Here is a 19,572-nt window from a genome sequence, read left to right as displayed (position 1 = left end):
AAAACGTCTGAACCGATTGAATCCGTGTCTTCCTCTGAACAGACATGCTGTAACGAGGTAGAAAAAGTTACGTTTACCGCCATTCTACGGCTCTCACCTTAGGGATGATGTCTGTGACATTACGTTAACAATGTATACAGAGACAGGTGTCACTACACGCCGTTTCATATATAAGGTGGAACGCGATCGAAGCTAACGGGGCTTTTTGCAGCATATGTTCTCGCTTAAAGAAATAGTTTAGCGAGTTACAGAAAAGCGACACGGGGGGGCGGGGGAAGCACCTGTTACCTCATACCCTCCGCTTGCGCCGGCCCTGCTCCTTCCCATACTGCTTTTTTTAGCTAAAAGCACGTTCACCGCTCCACATTCTTGTGAAGGTGTGGACGAACGAGAAAGCCGTTTGAAGTCACACTAAAGCATTGGGAAGCCTAGTTGTCTCTTCGTAATCGTTCAGAAAAAAAAAGAAATGATGAAAACAGAAGTGTCAATGGCGAACGAAAAAGATTGCCGTCTAGCTTATGGTGAAGCCTATCTGGTGGAAAGATCTTGCATTCGCACTAGCTATTTTGCAAACGGTCCACTAGAAACAGTATACTAAGAAAGTGTGAACCTATAGCTAGCGATCGTGTTTTTGCTGTCTGTGACTAGTTCGTACTTTTTGTTTTTTTTTGTGTGTGTGCCATGCTTTCCAAAATTACTTAATATCAGCCCTATCGATGCGGCATAGGTTTGCTGACCGATTATCGCATCAGAATCTAAATATATTAGCGATGTTTCATAATCCCTCGGCGCACACAGTCACACATGCTTCCATTGAAGAAACACATATCAGACACAGTGCTCACAACCAACTGTGTAATATGCGTGACTGGCCATCTCATACGGATAGCTTGCACTTACGTCACTGAGAGCGCATGCGGGAGCCCCTTTGTGTGTGGATGCCACACTTTCAATGTGACATTATTGTCTTCAGAACATAACATGCGCATTATTTCACTGTTGAAGCGAAGAGACGTCATCTTCAAACAGACAGAACGCATTTCGAATCCAAGCAGCTTTTGTGGAATCTTAATTCCTTTCATAAGCCACATCCATGACCTCACGTGCAAGCCATCCATACGCGCGATATTTTTGAGGAATTACCAAGATGCACCAAACTACTTTCCTTATGATGAGCCACTAAACCCAAAATTCGATAGGTTACCACAGATCGCACCACCATGCCTATTTTGTTAAAAAAAAACTCCACCACATTACTAGGGCAATCATGAGGAAATGCGAATGCATTTGTGTGGAGTCCTTAATGGCGTTTCGTACGTGAGAATCCAGCGTTAAAAGAATAGTGTTTTTTTTTTCTTACATCATGCACGCAATAGCGCCGTTCCCCTCACGAGGAGTGGTCATCTAGTGACGAGGTATGTTTTCCTGGACCGTTGCCGTCACCCATTCGCCAATAATCAGGAGAGTGCTGCCTACAGAGGTCCGGGAATGCGGAAGGTGGTTCGAAAAATCTCCAGTACTTTTTTTCTTTCGGCAAACACAATGCCACTGAAACATGTTTAACGCGCTCCCATTGGAAAAGCGTGGGGACGAAAACACCAGCATTCCCTTGTAGTTAGGCTACTGGGTACATGCTTCACAAAATTTGCTGACGCGCCCCGCTATTCATTGTAACCGGTTTCAGAAGCTCGTTTCGTCTTAGAGATCGATTTGTTGCGGTTAGCACCACGTGCCTTGGATGGTCAATGTAGATTCATATGTCATAGTTAACCTGGCGTGGCAGAGAAAAGTACCTTGTTTTCTTCAGCGTCTTGCCCCCGTGCATCAAGGAAGGAGAAAGATGCCAGATATACCGTAGTGTCCCGAAGTCCTCCTTCGGTCTATCTTGTCCGTAAACTCACACTCGTCGTTAGCAATGTAGTCGGAGGTGTGCACCCCGAAAGCCCTGCAAACTAACTATGACGCGACGTGGTACATGACAGAGGTTTTCTTCGCCGTTGTGTCACGCTTTCCGAACATGAACCGTTGTCCAAGACGAGACTTCGACTAAGACTATATAAATCAGCTCTTCCCTCCCCGTCTGAGGTGAGATTTTTCATAGATGGCCGTCACCCATGGTATATGAGTTCACAAACTGTAACAGATTTTAAAAATAAGAAAAGTGGCCGGCGGGTAATTATCGACCTTTTTGGCAACACATTTGGATTCTCCTGAGGTGAAAAGTACTTTGAATTGCATATAAATTTCTTTTTGCATTTGCCTTCTGGTTTCCTCCAGCAAGAGCTAATACGCATGCGCAAGTTATTTTCTCAATGGACAGCGCAACAAAGTGTGGCCGCCCCACGTCAGCACAACTAGAAACAACGTGCCGAAAATACCAATACTGTTTGGTGTGTAATGTTCCAAAAATACAGTATAATTATGAGAGCTGCTATGTGGTGGGTGGCTGAGGCAGTTTTGTTTCGCCGGTTTTTTTTTTTTGAGTTGCATTGAAAATGCACATAGCCAAAATGTGACCATTGCAGCCACGATGAAACCGGCGACGTCCGGGTCAGCAGCCGAGAAGCATGGCCACTGCTTCACCACCGCGGACGACTAACTGCGCAGCAAAAGTGGTATCCTGGGGAATGTGTCAGATTGCATTTTAGTGAAGATTTTGTCCCACGAGTGCGGCTAAGCTGAGAGAGATCACAAGGCGAGACGCTTGCCGTCGTTGAGTGTGGCGCCTCGCGTTCTTTTGCTACTGAAATTATTAGCTAACGCATGTCCATGCAAACGCGCGAGCTCTGAAAGTCAGTGCTCATTATTATTGATATAGTTTGATGGCTCCTATTTTCGAAATTGCTCGTAGTGTCGCCTACAGCGTTTAGGAACGTTTTGCAGTCGAGAAAGAGAAGTCAGCTGAACTAAGGCAAGTTGTTGTACATGCATAGGCGAGGTTAAGGTAATATTACTCGTGTCACTGGTATTTCTGTGGTTGTCACTGACGAGCTCCATACGGCACGCGGTATAGAGGGTTCGGATGAAGTTCCATGACGTGGGTTATCAACGTACACTTAAGAAGAACTTTTTGCAAGTTTTGGCACTTCGCACCACCCCTAGAAAGTCGCTTCACACAGCGGATAGAGAGAAAAATGTTTCGAGCAGAAGAGAGGGCGGCGCGGCAGTGTCAAGTTGCTGATGCAGCCCCTGCCATGCAAGCACCAAGTTTTTCTTAGCATTTTGCACGACCGAATGGCAATATCCAAAATATGGATGCCATGTACTGGGGCAAAAACCAGGTGATTCGTTAAAATATTCTCCCATTTATCTGAAAGTAGAATGCGTGATGATCAGATGTGTGAGAATCTATAGGCAAGTCTTCACGGCTTCAATACGGTTAATTGTGTGTTATGCTAAGAAGCGGGAGAGAGAGAAAAAGAAAGCAGGAACTGTAATCGTGCGCATAGAAAACTAAGAAACATGCGCTACATCTCTGAATTCTTAGCACCGTTCAGTTATTAGCTTTACAATATTTCGAGGTCAATTTGGTTGAGTATTGTGAGATATAGGATTAAAGCCACCATCAGTTTACAGTCACGCGCGTCATCCTTAATCAAATAAAGATCTATCTTTCCCTAAATAGACTGCAATATTTACAAAACCACCGATACCAGTGAATGGTATGTTTCACAACCTTAATACTTAATAAAAATAATTAAACCTTGGCTTTTCTTTCACGTGGTTGCAATTATTTCATTCAGAAATTCCTCAAATTACCGAGAGATCTTGCTTCCTCATATAACAGGTTGATTCTATTTGTTTTGTTGAGTGACAAAGCATCATGTAAGGCAGCATAGATGACGCATTTCTACCGCTTCACCTTCTGTAAACTGCTCATGCCACCTTTCAAGAGACCAAGTACGTAAGCTGGGTCACATTAATGCCACCGCTTCTCAACTAGTAGAGAGAACTATATCAGCCGCAAATGGTGTCTATAGCTGAACAGTTATTCATGGGAGATCGAAGCAACTAACATCTGCTGACACAAGAGGTTCACTGCAGCGGAAAATAAAGAGACACCACATGCTCGAACATTGGGCGGAGGCTTCTTATTCGTCTTCACCATTATATGAAGGTTGTTTCACATTACGCTCATATCCTCCTTCGCACAGTAATGTTAGTTTACTTCGCGTGCCCCGTATACATATTTTAAAAAATGGCTTTTTGTGCAGCTTCATAATCATTTCTGAATGGCGTAATAGGTGTCAACGCCCTGAAATCTGTTGTTGAGGCTATGTCTTTAGTCTTTGAAGACCCACAAGCAGGCCATCATGGCAGCGTTTTTTTTTCTTTCTTTGAAAAGGTGTATGGGCAACGGACACAGCTAATGGGTTTGCATACATGTACCACATCTCTTTTCCCGGTCATTGTCATTTTTCCAGTAAGCTCTTTCTGAAACATGAAAACCTATTACAAAAAAAAAGGTGTCGCGCAGAAACGACACATGAGCCTGTATGAAATACTTATAGCCAAAGTCAGTGAGTGACTGCCCGTGAAAACTTGCGATTTGTGTTGCCATTCGGCGTACTCATCTTATAAAGACATGCCCAAAATGTCAGCTCATGCTGGTCTTCATACAGTACCTCACTGCCGCTTTTTTTTTGAAAGATTCATTGTCATTGTTACGTGGAACCTTGCGTGAAAACAAAAACTTGCCCATAGATACACTAGAAGCAACTTCTATGCTAACGTCTGTGAGAGCTGCAATACACGCCGCTTCTGCCTGGATGGCAATGATGGGCAGTTTACGCACCTGTCTAATCTCCGTTCTTCTGGCTCCGTTTAGCTTTGCGTGGCCTGGAACTTGTTCAGCCGTAAATGTACAACAGTTATGCTGTCCACGTAAAGTTTATGATAGAGAACGTCCAGAAGTTGTCAAAAAAAAATAATAAACATTTGTTGGTCCAAGTAAGGACCAAACAGAGGCTTCTCGCATGACAATCAGATGTTCTACTACAAACCTAAGCGCTTGCTTTGGAACATACTTAAGGTATCTTCTTCTGCTCGGAAAGTCTGTGAGAACTTACTAGCCATTCAACAGAATGAAGCCACATGCAAAAGTTTCACTGACACAAGCTGCTTAGTACTTTAGCAGTTACATTGTTGTAACACGCAATTCAGTGTACTCAATTACCATCATACAATCAAGAGTGTGCGCTAAACGGTATGAAGTATGCACTAGGCGCACACAATGGTGCAATCGTGTTAAGCTCTCAATTCTGAAGCTTCCGAGTCTTCGGATTTATTTCTCGTGCACAGACAAGTTATACCACTCCAGATCAGCTAAACCATGAAGACTCGCCTCGAGACAAAGCTTGGTAAACGTAAAGCAAGCAAAAAAAAAAAAAAACCACAGCATGTCCACCGCCTTATAATGATGGGTGGGGCAGAGCACCTGTGCATTCATCTGTTTGGCTGTCACACTAGAGTACGCATCCTAAACGGATGGATGAATGGATGGATGGATGGATGGATACGGCTGTACCCTTCAGATCGGGCGGTGGCTAGCGCCACCAAGCCGTAATACTTAATGAACCAAAAACTGGATTTATTTTTTTTCTTTAAAAAGTGAGTTTGAGGATTCGTACTTTGTAGTGAAGAGTTTAATTTTCACTCGTGCCTTGACTTTATCCACCAATCAGATAACCTCCTTCTAGTAAAGTCTACCCGCTTAAAGTCAATTTTGCCCTCCCGGTCCCTAAACCCCAGTGCCTAAACCCAAACGCAGAGAACGCGCCCACGCCATCTAGTGGTGGAATCAAGTACTAGTAATTTGATCTCCATCTAGTGAACACTTCGCGTACTAGTAGTGGCTACGATAGACACCAAAGTGGTCACGGAGGAAGCAAAGGTAGGAGAGGCTCTGACGTCACTCGTTGTGAAGCCGCGATGAAGCCACAAGTCAGCCATATTGACCGGGCAAGTTCTCCTCTCTTGTTTACATCCGAATGTAAAGCAGAAGGCGCGACTCTCTCTCCGGCTCGAAAAGCACGTGGGCTGCGCAGCGCGTGTGTCATGACGATCCGAAACTAAGGGAACGGGGCTCATCACTCTGAGCCAGCGGGACACCTTCGGCGAATCCATTTCGTCCGAGTAATAACAGGGAGTAACGGCTCGCCGACAACGAAGCAACTACAAGAGAACGCGCGCTAGATGCACTGACAATGGCGAGTGTTTTCACGTCATTATTTCAGCAACTGTACAGACAACACGTTCGAACGTGCGCCTTCTACGGTTACATTTCGCCACGCGGCCGACGCAGCGTCCCGCCACTGTGTCGGTGTTCCACGTGAAACTAACCGGCGTCAGCATTCCGCGACCATGGTAACTTTGAGAACGGTGCAAGTGGCACTTGAACGCGGTTGCTGTTACGTTGAGACTACATGCAATGCTGGTGGAGAGTGTACGAAGCGGAACAGAAAAGGTGTTTTAATACGCACATGCAAGTTTTTACTGCCCACACACAACACAGGACTATGTATGTGCACATGATCCTCATGACGTCTTGCTGGGCTCAACAGCGTCGTCCGTTGTGACAAGCAGGAGCACTGCCCAACCGTCACTGACCTGCAAGGCGTTCGTCCTCGTTCAGCTTCGTCATGGTGCCCAACGCAATTTCGCTGAACACTAACTGCTTCATCTGCGTCATCCGCCACACGACACATGAATATTCACTCGTTCTACGCACTGTTGAAACTCCGTGATGGACAAAGGGATTTGTAAACGTTGCTAAGAGTACAGTAACTGTCAGGAGAACACTGCGTAACCAATAACGCGCCGCAGAGTATGGATGTTGTCCACCACTGCTCATAACGAGACCTGACACGCATCCATTCCGCGGCCAGCCGTGCCCGCTCACTGCTAGACCAGCTCCACTGTGCAACACGCAACCATGGCAACGCCGCCATTGTGCCCAGTGAATACGGCCGCCGTGATGTCAATTCCGCCACACTTTGCACGCCGTGCGCCGGCTGGGCATGCCCTCTTCTACCTTTCCTTCCTCCGTGACAGTGGTAGACAAGCTTGTGCCTTAAAGAGCTTCGTCCTTAAAAAACAAGCCAGTGTTGAAGTCACCTATTGCGTCACCTCGCCATGACGTAATAGACTTTACGGCCTCTCTGGAGGCCTACATAATTATGAAATGGTGAAAATGAAGCTCATTTATGCTCTTATTTGAATAGACACTGCCGAGGTAAAAGAAATCTTGTGGGGCTGTAGTTTGGACCAGTGTCGGGGACCCCTTATGGACTGGTGAAAGTGATGGGGGACACCTTGCAGCGGAGAAGTGGAAGGGGGTAGGTAGGTAAATTAACACACCTGGAGCGTGAAACAGGTACCTTGTATGCTTTAAAAAACATAAAACCAATGTGTCACATCACTTCATTTTGGGCAGTTCAGTACGTGATGCAGTCAGCGTTAAACAAAGTTTAAGCACGACTTTTGAAAAAAAAAAGCGGGTGAGGATTTCACGTAACCCCTACAGTCAGCGGACCCTGAACAGAGTTACCGATCAGGAAAAACCACAAAAAAACTCTTCTAATTGAAAAATTTACTCTAAGCCTTCCATTTGTCTTTCGCAAAGATCCTATAGTTGTAAAATTAACGAGAATAAAGCGCTCAAGAACAATGTATCACTCAAAAGCAGGGGTCGACAACTTTCGCAGCCAGAGGTCCACTTCGCATAAAAGCCGATTCAGCGGAGGCTGGACGGAAAAGCGGGCGGTGCTGGAGTTGCGGTCAATCTAAGAACAAAAAAAGTATTGTCAGCACTCCACAGACTCGGAATAAAAGTTATGTTTATTTGCTCACGCATTTCATAAGATTGCAATGTAGAAACATAGGTTAAACGTGCAAACCTCATTTCTGACGAAACATTTTTTTGCGGCAGTGATGAGGCGGGTGTGGTGCAGGTGTCCTGGCGCGGTGGGGGGAGTGCATATGCCGCTTTTATCCACACTCTGCGGCACCTTTTTTTTTGGGGGGGGGGGGGTTCATCTCAGCAAGGATTCGCGTTATAGTCAGAGGCGCGTTGGAAATAGGTAAATACAGTAATTTCATAGGCTGTGACCCCTGCTATATGGTGTTTCATTAATTAGCGACTGTTTTAAGCTCACTCTACGCCTGTGGCCAAAGAGCGTGCTCCACGTTATAATTGTGAAGCATATTTCTTAGCGAACTTCGGCAACTATGGGCGTATCTATCTATCTATCTATCTATCTATCTATGTATCTGTCTATCTATCTATCTATCTATCTATCTATCTATCTATCTATCTATCGATCTATCTATCTATTCAGCCGCTTACGGTTGGGTGCTCTTGTGGTCCCCCCCATAAGTTGGCGTGAACCAAAATTAGCATGGGAGGGCAAGATGTTCAGACAAATATGACGTGCTGGCCGAGACATGAATAATTTCACAATCTCGTTGCGTCCGTCGTCAAACACTTCCCGCCAGACAGCGGCACATACCCACGCGCGGCAGGTGCCACTAGTATGCGTGTATGTGCCGCATGTGTTCGACACTTAGTATCATCCCAGGAACGATGAGAACCAGACTCGGTCAATTTTAACGCGCGAGCATTAAGTAATACACGTCATAGGGAACGTCAAGCCAACAAAAACATGGAATAAATGGCAAGGTTCCAGCTGGTGTCGAACCCTAGCATTTTGCGCGGCAATGAAGCATTCTACCCCAAAGCTACGGCAGGTGTCCGAACTGCTTTTCAAATACACGGTAGTCTTCGTGAAACGTCAAGAAGGTTGCGCTGCTGCCTACCTAATTTTATAAACATTACGTATGTACTCCTTTGATACAGCCATCATGTCGGGTTAAGGCCAATTGTGATTACTTGCTATGCGCTGAAATTGATTTATGTAGAAGTGTCCAGGGTCCAATCCTCGCGAGCATCAGTGCTTCATATCAGCTTCTGGTGTTGCTATTACTTATGTTCCAGTAGGCATCGTTGCACAAGTGCAAACTACTGGTTTTATAAACATCTGCAACTCTTTGACATATGTCTGTGCGTTCAACAGTTATACATATATTTAGCGTCATTTCATGACATTTCGCTAAAAAAATTGCAACATGGTCACATTCCTTCCGTATATTTCGCATAACGTCGATTTTCAGGTACGTTGGATCTGCCGAATTTTTTTTTTCGGGGGGGGAGGGGTAGCTTTTTTGGTAATCCTGCTTCACGAATAAGCAGAATGAAGTAATAAATCGTTATGAATGAACTTTGCATAGTTTTGTTTGCCCCACAACTTTGTGCTTGTAGAGTTCGGGGATTAAATTTTTAAATAATGGCTATGAAGCAGCAGAAAGGGGGGTAGTAATAAGGTTGTTTTGAATGGCATTGCAAGATTCCAACTTCTGGGATAATTTATCCATTGTGGCGACAAATTATGCGTAGACTTAAACAATTTCCTCAATAATGCAGTGGGTATTTAATGTTTTTTGTGATATTTCGCTACAACTTTCCCTATGTTCCTACTTTTTCTAAGTTCCTACTGTTAATACTGTAAAGAAGAGGAAGTACTCCGGCGCAGAGGCAGCAGCATCGAGTGTGCAGCAGTGGCTCGGACTCGGAAATTGCGGCTGGTGCATCGCCTTCCAAGCCTTCCAAGCATCAACGTTTCTGCTTAATAAATCTCCTTTGTAATTGGTGGAGCCGTGCCAGGTACCGTCCCTTAAACCTTCCCGCTACCATCCAAGAACTCCGTTCTCGACGGCTACCTTCTGCTATGCCAGACGCCGATCAGCAGGCGCTTTCATCTCTTCCGGCCACCTGTCCAGGCAGTGTTCCTCAGCGGGAGCCTTTATTCTTTAGTGGAACAGATGACAACGACGTTGAAGATTGGCTCTCGACTTTCGAACGGGTGAGCGCTTTAAACAGATGGACGTACGTGGACAAGTTGACACGCGTGTCGTTCTACCTCGCGGGTGTAGCCAGCCTTTGGCTTAGAAACCACGAGGCAGACGTCCGAACGTGGCCGCAATTTAAAACGTCGATTGTATCAGTCTTCGATCGACCTGCCGTCCGAAAACTTCGTGCCGAGCAACGTTTACGCACACGCACACAAGAAACGGGTGAGACCTTCACAAGTTACATAGAAGACGTCGATTTGTGCAGACGCGTGAACACCGAAATGACGGAAGCTGAAAAATGTAAGCACATCCTCAAAGGGATTGACGACGATGCTTTTCAAAGGCTCTTGGCGAAAAGCCTGACCACTGTTAACAACCTAATTAGCCTCTGCCAAAGCTACGATGAATTGCCGAAGCAGTGAGCTCTCACAAGACGTCCTCCAGCGCACGATTTGGCATCGCTGTCTAGTGTGATCAGTGGTCATGACCAAGCGTCACTAATAGCCGAAATAAAAGCATTTGTCCGCGAAGAAGTTGCACGACGGCTTTCCTTGGTGCCTTTCACACCAGAAGCTACCACAACTTTACCATCGTCTCTACGTGACGTCATTTAAGGAGAGGTCGCCGAGGCCTTACCAGCTGCTCGCGAGCCTAATCTTGTGGCTGCTCCTCTCACCTATGCCACGGCTGCAGCCATGCCAACTCGCAAGGCACCTGCACCTCCATTCCAGCCTCGCGCGAGCTATCCCCCAGCTCCAGTTCACTGGACCAGCACTAACACCACCAACCCGTGGCACACCCTCGACAATCCCCCGATATGTTATGCTTGTCGATACCCCGGACACGTCGCAAGGTATTGCCGCCGCCGGACGCATATCGCCAATGAAAACCGCCGTGAGCCTTTCTTACCGCTTGACTCCAACGCGCGATACGGTTCCTCCACTCCAATGTCAGCCCGCTATCAGGATGACCACCGCCCTCGGTCGGGACGTCTTCCCTCGCCCTCTCCACGCCGCCGCTCGACTTCTCATATGCGTCGACGGCCCGCGCCTAACGAGGAGGAAAACTAGACGACGCAGTTCTTGAAACAAGAACTGCGCAAGTTTCGGTTTGCAAAAGTCCTCATTTGTCACCTACCAAATGTTATTGATGTCTTTGTCGAAAATATCCCTACTGTCGCTCTTGTAGATACCGGTGCAGTTGTTTCTGTTACAGACGCTGGATTTTGCCGCTCAATTCGTAAGGTTACGACGCCTTTCTCCGGATTATCGCTTCGCACAGCCAGTGCTCACAACCTGTTCAGCCGACCGCAGTATGTACAGCCCACGTGACAATTCAGGACGTTCTTTATACGATAGAGTTCGTGGTTCTTTCATCGTGCTCCCATAATATTATTTTGGAATGGGACTTTTTGTCGCGTCATGACGCCGTAATCAACTGTGCTAGGGCTGAGGTTGAATTTCGCTCACTGGATGACCAAGCGTCCGTCAACACCCAGTCGACCGCTAAACTTGTCGTTAGCGATGACACCTACATCCCTCCATGCTCTTTTGCGTTCGTGCCAGTTTCATGCAGCGCCATATCCGACGGCACGGTCTTCTTCACACCATCTTCAATATTCGTCGCCCGAAGAGCCCTCCCTCTGCCTTTTGCTGCTCTCGATCTTGTAGAAGGCTCAACCACAACGCCAATTTATAATCATGAGTCGTGGTCTTCTTCCCTACTTTGTCACGAGTGCCTTGGCCACGTCGAGACAATCAGTTCTTCCAGAATTATATCCGTCCCCGATGGGGTGCCTTCTACCTCCGTCTGTGAACTGGCTGTCGTCTCAGCGCCTTACTCAACGTCGGCCAACTTATTTCAACCATTCATCGCTGCAGATTTGACATCTTCGCAGCGTTCACAACTCCTCACCATTCTTGAGAGCTACCACCATTCTTTCGACGTTGAACAAACATTTCTCGTCCGTGCTTTAGCAGTAGAACACCACATTGACACTGGGTCCCACTCACCGCTGCGACAACGACCATATCGCGTGTCCGCTACAGAACGCCGCGTCATTGCTGACCAAGTAGACGACATGCTTCGCAGAGGCGTCATTCGACCTTCACAGAGCCCATTGGCGTCTCCGGTGGTTTTCGTCAAAAAGAAAGACGGTTCTATTCGTTTCTGTGTCGATTTTCGGCGATTGAACAAGATCACGCTGAAGGATGTCTATCCACTACCGCGCATTGACGATGCTTTGGACAGTTTGCAGGGTGCCGAGTTCTTTTCCTCGTTAGACTTGCGGTCAGGCTACTGGCAGGTGCCTATGGCGGAGGCCAATCGCCCCAAAACCGCTTTTGTCACGCCAGACGGCTTATATGAATTCACCCTCATGCCCTTCGGACTTGGCAATGCACCTGCAACGTTCGAACAAATGATGGACAACATCATGCGTGGACTAAAATGGAAGATATGCTTGTGTTACCTAGATGATATCGTGGTCTTCGCCCCTAATTTTACGCACACTTACGTCGCCTTCAGCACGTCCTTACTTGCTTAACTAACGCCGGTTTGCAATGAAACCTCAAAAAATGTCGATTTGTCATGCATCAACCTAACATTTTGGGCCACGTTGTTTCCAAGGAAGGCATCCTCCCGGATTCCGAGAAATCGCGAGCTGTTACGGCGTTTCCTAAACCTGCCACCATCAAAGAACTTTGAAGTTTCATCAACTTTTGTTCGTATTTCTGGCGATTCGTCCAAAACTTCGCGTCTAATATATCACCTCTCACGCAACTTCTCAGCAGCTGTAAAGACCTCTTATCGTGGTCCCCTGCCTGCGACGAGGCTTTCACCACCTTGCGACGGCTTCTCAAGACGCCACCCATTCTACGCCATTTCGATCCTGAAGCTCCAACTGAAATCCACACCGACGCCAGTGGTGTAAGCCTGGGTGCTATGCTCGCTCACCGTAAACCGGAGCATCAGGAATACGTCGTGGCATACGCTAGTCGCACACTTACCAAGACTGAGAGCAACTGCAGCGTCACAGAAAAGGAGTGCTTGGCCATTGTGTGGGCCCTTGTAAAGTTTCGCCCATATCTATATGGTCGTTCTTTTGACGTCGTGACCGACCACCACGCGCTGTGCTGGCTTTCGACGTTAAAAGACCCATCTGGCCGCCTCGCTCGCTGGGCGTTGAAAATTCAAGATTACGACATACGCGTGGTTTATCGGTCAGAACGGAAGCATGCTGACGCCGACGCCCTTTCCCGTTCTCCCTGTCCCAGAATGCCACAGCTGACTCCGCTTGCGATTCCACATTGTCATCGCTTGACTTTGACACCATTGCTATCGAACAACGCAATGACCCGTGGACTGTGTCTCTCCGCAATCATCTCTCCGACACTTCTGAACTCCCAAAGACGCGAACGCTTCGGCGCCAAGTTCCACACTTCTCGATACGTGACACGCTTCTATATCGACGCAACTACGCACCAGAGGGCCGCAAGTGGCTGCTCGTCTTTCCACGAACACTGAGGTCGCAGAGTTGTTCCTCTTTCCACGCTGACCCACAACGTGGCCACGCAGGAGTCTTCAAGACCTACGAAAGGCTTCAACATCGCCACTACTGGCGTGGTATGTATACCTTCGTCCGCTCTTGTGCCGAATGTCAGCGCCGAAAATCTCCACCACACACCTCCACCGGTGAACTGCAGCATTTACCATGTCCTTCCCGACCCTTCGAACGAAATGGAATAGATATTTATGGGCCACTTCCATTGACTCCGACTGGCAACAGGTAGATAATAGTTGCTATCGACCACCTAACGTGCTATGCTGAGACCGCTGCTCTTCAAACGGCTACAGCACAGGAGGTTGCCGAATTCCTACTGCGTCATTTTGTGTTGCGTCATGGAGGCCCCCAAGAGCCCCTCAGTGACCGCGGCCGCGCCTTCTTGTCCGAGGTAATTGAAAAATTGCTCGCTGAGTGTGCTATTGTACATCGCACATGTACCGCTTACCACCCTCAAACCAATGGAACTACCCAGCGCTTTAATCGTACTCTCGGTGACATGCTATCTATGTATGTGACGCCTGACCACTCTAACTGGGACTTAGTCCATCCATTCATTACATACGCCTATAATATGGCAACGCAAGCGACAACACGCTTCTCCCCTTTTTACCTCCACTACGGCCGTCACCCCTTCCACACCATTGACACCATTTTGCCCTATCGACCGGACGCGTCCGAGTGCCTACCGATCTTGGAAGCCGCCAGACACGCAGAAGAATGCCGCCAGTTAGCTCGTCGCTTTACCTGCGATGACCAAAACAGGCAAAAAGCAATTCATGATGCCCATACCTCATTTCCCGTTTTTCTTCAAGGTGCTCTTGTATGGCTGTCAGTGCCGCATCGCACACCTGGGCTCTCTTCCAAATTTCTGCCAAAGTACGATGGGCCATATCGTATTCTCGAACAAACTTCGCCAGTAAACTACCTCATTGAGCCTCTTACGCCACCATCAGACTTGCGACGTCACAACCGCGAGGTTGTACACGTCCAGCGGCTCAAGCAGTACCACATTTCAACGCCGCCTGCACAGGACTAAGTCGCCAGGATGGCTCCTTTTTTTCTCTGTGGGGCCATTGTAAAGAAGAGGAAGTACTCCGGCGCAGAGGCAGCAGCATCGAGTGTGACGCAGTGGCTCCGGCTCGGAAATTGCGGCTGGTGCATCGCCTTCCAAGCATAAACCTTTCTGCCTAATAAATCTCCTTTATAATACTAACAGTAATCTACAAGCAGTCTTGAACAGTGCACGCCTATTCATCGTGTGCGCCCGGCCGCGGTGGTCTAGTGGCTAAGGTACTCGGCTGCTGATCTGAAGTCGTGGGATCGAATCCTGGCTTCGGCGGCTTCATTTCCGATGGAGGCGGAAATGTTGTATGCCCATGTGCTCAGATGTGGGTGCATGCTAAACAACTCCAGGTGGTCAAAATTTTCTGAGCCCTCCACTACGGCGTCTCCCACAATCATACGGTGGTTTTGGGGCTTAAACGCCACATATCAATCAATAAATTGTTCATCGTGTGTGAGCGTGCGCCACGTTTAATTCACGTATGTGCTGGGGAAAGCATAAATAAGCCCTTACCGCATTTTAAAAGTGCCAGTCGAAGCTGTTAGGTGGCGAATGTCTTAGAAAAAAATTAAATGATGGAACTCGAAAGGCAAACATGCGACTCTGCATGCGGTGCCTGCATTTGTGTGCACGACGTTTTACCTGTAGAGCAACTACAAAATACAATATGGAGTAAGGATCCGGTTATGAGACTATTTTCATGTTTTAGTGGCGCGAGCTGACATGCGGTCAGACGTATCGGTGTCGATGCCACGTTGAAGAATGTGGTAGACACTATACTGTGTGGCGCTCATGCCACTGCATTCATAGGTCGTGCTTTGGGCGATACGTGCGCCGTGTTCCAGGTAATTGAAGTCAGCTTCTTGCTAGCCTGTACAAATAGTTTTCTATCGTTTCTTCTGTTTTATTAGTCCATGCATTTTCGAATCCTATGAGGTACTTCAATCCTAAACGGTGCTGTACAAGCCAACACAGAGATGAATGTGGTCGCCGAAGCTATCAGATTTCTTGAATGAATAGTCTATTTCATTTGAACTCATTGGCAGAAGTAAGGAAGAAAATCGTAGCAGTGCAAAGGATGTTGTCTCGGCCGCTTTCGTTCTAAAATCTTGTGAGTGTTGCGTTGGAGGCTAGCAGCTCACCTGAAAAATTCGCGCTACCGGGCCTCCACATAGTGATGTGTTTCCGGAAACGATCGAGTCTGGCTTTAGGCTGAAAGCACGTAATGGCTTACAATCGCGGCTTCCGACCATCCTTCCGTCCGAGCTCTGAAATGACTCAGAAGACTAATGGAATGACTCAGAAGACGTTTTTCTTCAGAAGACCAATAGAAAAATCCTAACGAATGTTCCTGCGAATTTTCGCACATGCACGCATACATGCTTATTAACTCCCTGTCTCTCTCACTCACTCACTCTCTCACTCACTCACTCACCTGTAAGTCGTATATACATGAACCACGACATGGCACCGTGCTCATGTGTCCGGCAGACGGTGCTTGGTGTGGTCCCCAGAATTTGTCGATGAAAAGCGCACTGATTTCTATGTTAGCGGTTTTTCATTGTTGACTCAGATCCGCTGGTTTGGGGGTACCGCCTACGCTGACAGTTGTAAAGCTAATCGTACGCCTTTTTGATTCCAAGGCTGATTTTGGTGCTTGGAAATTAGGGCGCCTAGTGACAGATATGGTTTCTCATTGCGGAAAGCGGTGATGGCACACTACTATTGCAGCTTCCGTCACGGTTTGCACGGGTTTTCAATCAACGTAATTTATACAGCCCATCTCTATATCTGCGTCGTGATGCCGATGGTGTTGCAAAGGAACTCTTTTGAAGGTTACAGAACACATTCTTTGCATACCTGATATTTTTGTAAACTCCGATCACCTGGTCGTCAATGTAAGCTTCTGTAATGCGTGCGTTGTCTTCTGTCTGCTCCCTCCGAAAGGGTTCTTGGGGAGAAACAAGGGGTCTATATGTGACGTGACCCAAAGTAATATGGCACTTGGCTGCTTATTGACACTTGGTAGCCATTGGTTTTAGGTTGAGCTTCTTTTCCTAATAATAACGCGGTGGCCACCGCTGCTTCGTGATCTGATAGCGCCGCTGACAGGCACAGTAAGGCTGATTGTTTCGGAACAGCATCTCCAACAGTGTTATATTCTTTCTCTTTGCGCAGCGAGGAGTATGGTGCCTTTCAACAGCCGAATCGGGAAGGTGTGGGCCGCGAGGAAGGAGATTCGGGAAGACATCCCCACTTCAAGGCCCCTGTCAAGGTAGGTTACGTATAAAACGACCAAATATGGTTGTGGTTGGTACCACTGTACGAATTAACGGTGACTGTGCGAGGAGACTCAGTAAGTTTTCCAAGAGTGCACTAGCATAATTTTATTTGGGAGACAGTCTTCCTAGCAATCCGTAGGTCGTAGAAGTCCTGGGTTCATGAAGAGTTGGGAATCAAATTCTGAAGATGCATGACTTCTCGTTGTGCTTACTGAGAAGGTTTAGCTTTAGCTGCTGCATTGTCAAAAAAATATTAAAATCAATAATACTAAACAAAGGGGAAAGTGTGTTAAAACCAAAAAAGGCAGCGATGTCACAAATCTACGCCACATTAGTAAAACACAGTACACAATTGATAGAATCATGAAAACGACAAGGCAGTGCCGTTTTACGATGTGTTGGGCTGGCGGAACTCCTGAAAGCTTGACATGGCCAGCATCAGTAAAGCTTTTGAGTTGAAGGGGGATGTTGCGTGCGACATCACAACAAAATGGTAGCTTGCATTTAGTCCCTTTTGGGAAGACATGATAAAAGAGTCTGCAACCAGTTTTTGATAATTCATTTTCAAGAAAACTAGCTGAATAAAAATGTATGGTTTGAAAAATATCACTAGGGAAGAAAAAATATCGTGTATAGAAGTTTACATTAAAAAAAACCAAAAAAAGTGCTATGAGGAAAAGCTGAGGCTGGATATGGTGAGGGCTCCTCGGACAAGTTAAGCCAAGACTACCTTGCCGAAGGCCGGTTAGCTTATGACTAGATTTTTTTCACTTGTTACCATTAGGCACATAAAATATTTACAAGGCTGATAAAACAACAGGGTATGGCAGTTTTTTTAACATTGCTGTTCACAGTGACACATCTTTTTTGTTTTATTTCCCATAGTTATGGTAGCATTTGTTGCACATGTTTGGCGCAGCAGCAGTTGTATGAGCGATGTTTTAGTGGCTTCTACTCGTAATTGCTGTAGTATATTGTGCTTGGGGGCTGGTAAGCGACCACCCTGAGACGTCTTCCTTCAAAAGCTACCAATGATACTCGTGTAAGCAGTAGGCAGAAAGATGGAACACGAATACAAAATAAGTGTTCTAGCTATATAATTTATTATCGGTTTACCTAAAATGAGCAAATTTAGTTTCATTTTCTAGGCAACGAGTTAGCCAGGTACGAAGTAGTTTAGGTTGGTTGCTCAAGTCATCACACGAACATGTGACGCACGTCATGCTGAGTAGAGTCTGCTTTTGCACACACGTTCCACAGAAGTATGAGCGAAACACAACACGACGGCAGTTGCTACCGCTAGCGATCACCGGTGATACTTTGCCAGTATGTTCGTGACTGAGCTCCGGAGGTCACTTACGTCACTACATATTTGGTATGGCGTCAGTATACCTTTCGCTGCCATTTTTATGGAACTACATAAGTGTCGGGCGTCCTAGCGATGAGTCTTGATCGGAAGAATGATCACGCCCCGTGGCGGAGGTGTAGTGGGTAAAGTACTCGGCTGCCGACGTGCTGGTCGCGGGATCGAATCCCGGCTGCGGCGGCTGCCCTTCTGATGGAGTTGAAAATGCTATAGGCCTGTGTGATCAGATTTAGGTGCACGTGAAAGAACTCTAGGTGGTCAAAATTTGCGGAGCTCTCCACTATAGTGCCTCTCATAATCACAAAATGGTTTTGGAACATTAAACCCCACATATTCATCCATCAAGAAAGAGCACTCATTTACACTTTGAAAGGGAAGAAAAAAAACCTATTCTTTGCGTTTGCCGTGTCCGACATTTTGTATGGGGGCTCTTTCATCGCAAGTAAATCTACAAGGCGCTTGCTATAGCCTCAAATTTGTATGGCATAACCCCTTATTTCGGTTTGTGCTTGCAGGTGGCCCCAGACAGGGAAGGCGATGTATCCCGACGCCTCAAGGAAACGCTGGGTGAAGTCAACAAGGCGCTGTGGATCTTCTCGAACTACCACGACCACGTGTATGGCATCGCGGGTTCCAAGGCAGCCCCGCCGACTCCGACCCCACCTTCTGTTAGCGAACCCGGCAATGGTAGTACCAACACATCTTCCGTGCAAAATGACCCCGCCACAGGTGGGTGTAGCTTGCCACTTTTCAAAACTTGCCTGCAAAAGGGGACAGGGCTAGAAGAGGGGCAGCAGCTTGCTGTCATATTGTACTTTTTAATGAATCCAGCACTCTGCAAACGAATATATAAATGGAGCTAAATCATGAAAGATGCATTATTTCTTGTACCTGAGATTTGCTGGCCACAGTCTGATGATGCTGTGCGAACGAGGGAATTCTCCACAGGGCACCCACCCGAACCTCAAGTGTGAACCCGCAAGAAATGCTGGTTGGATGGAATGTAGAAGTTTAGCTAAGATTTCTCGGAACCATCGTCAAATTTCACCTTAGGATTATTGGCCCCAGCAGACGTTCATCGCATTGATCTTCTGGGGGGGGGCAGAATTTAAACTTGAAATTAATTTTACGAAGACTCTGTTTGACCGGTAGTATGGTCAGCGTCGTGTAGCAGCGCTATTGAAGAATACCAGGAAAGTACTTCACCTAATAGTCGCAGCCGTTTGTTATCATTAACCATCCCATCCTAACTTGCGGCCTTGGTGACCAACAACCTCTTGACATGTTTCTGTTGAACCTCACAATGCAATTTAGCAAAATATGATATGCAAATTTAGAACACAGCTCTAAACACTCCGACGAGTTTCCTCGAAGAATTCGACGTGTG

Source organism: Rhipicephalus microplus, chromosome 9, assembly GCF_043290135.1.
Source record: "Rhipicephalus microplus isolate Deutch F79 chromosome 9, USDA_Rmic, whole genome shotgun sequence".
Taxonomy (NCBI): Eukaryota; Metazoa; Arthropoda; class Arachnida; order Ixodida; family Ixodidae; genus Rhipicephalus; species Rhipicephalus microplus.
The sequence above is the reverse complement of the archived record's forward strand: the minus strand, read 5'-3'. Positions refer to the sequence as shown.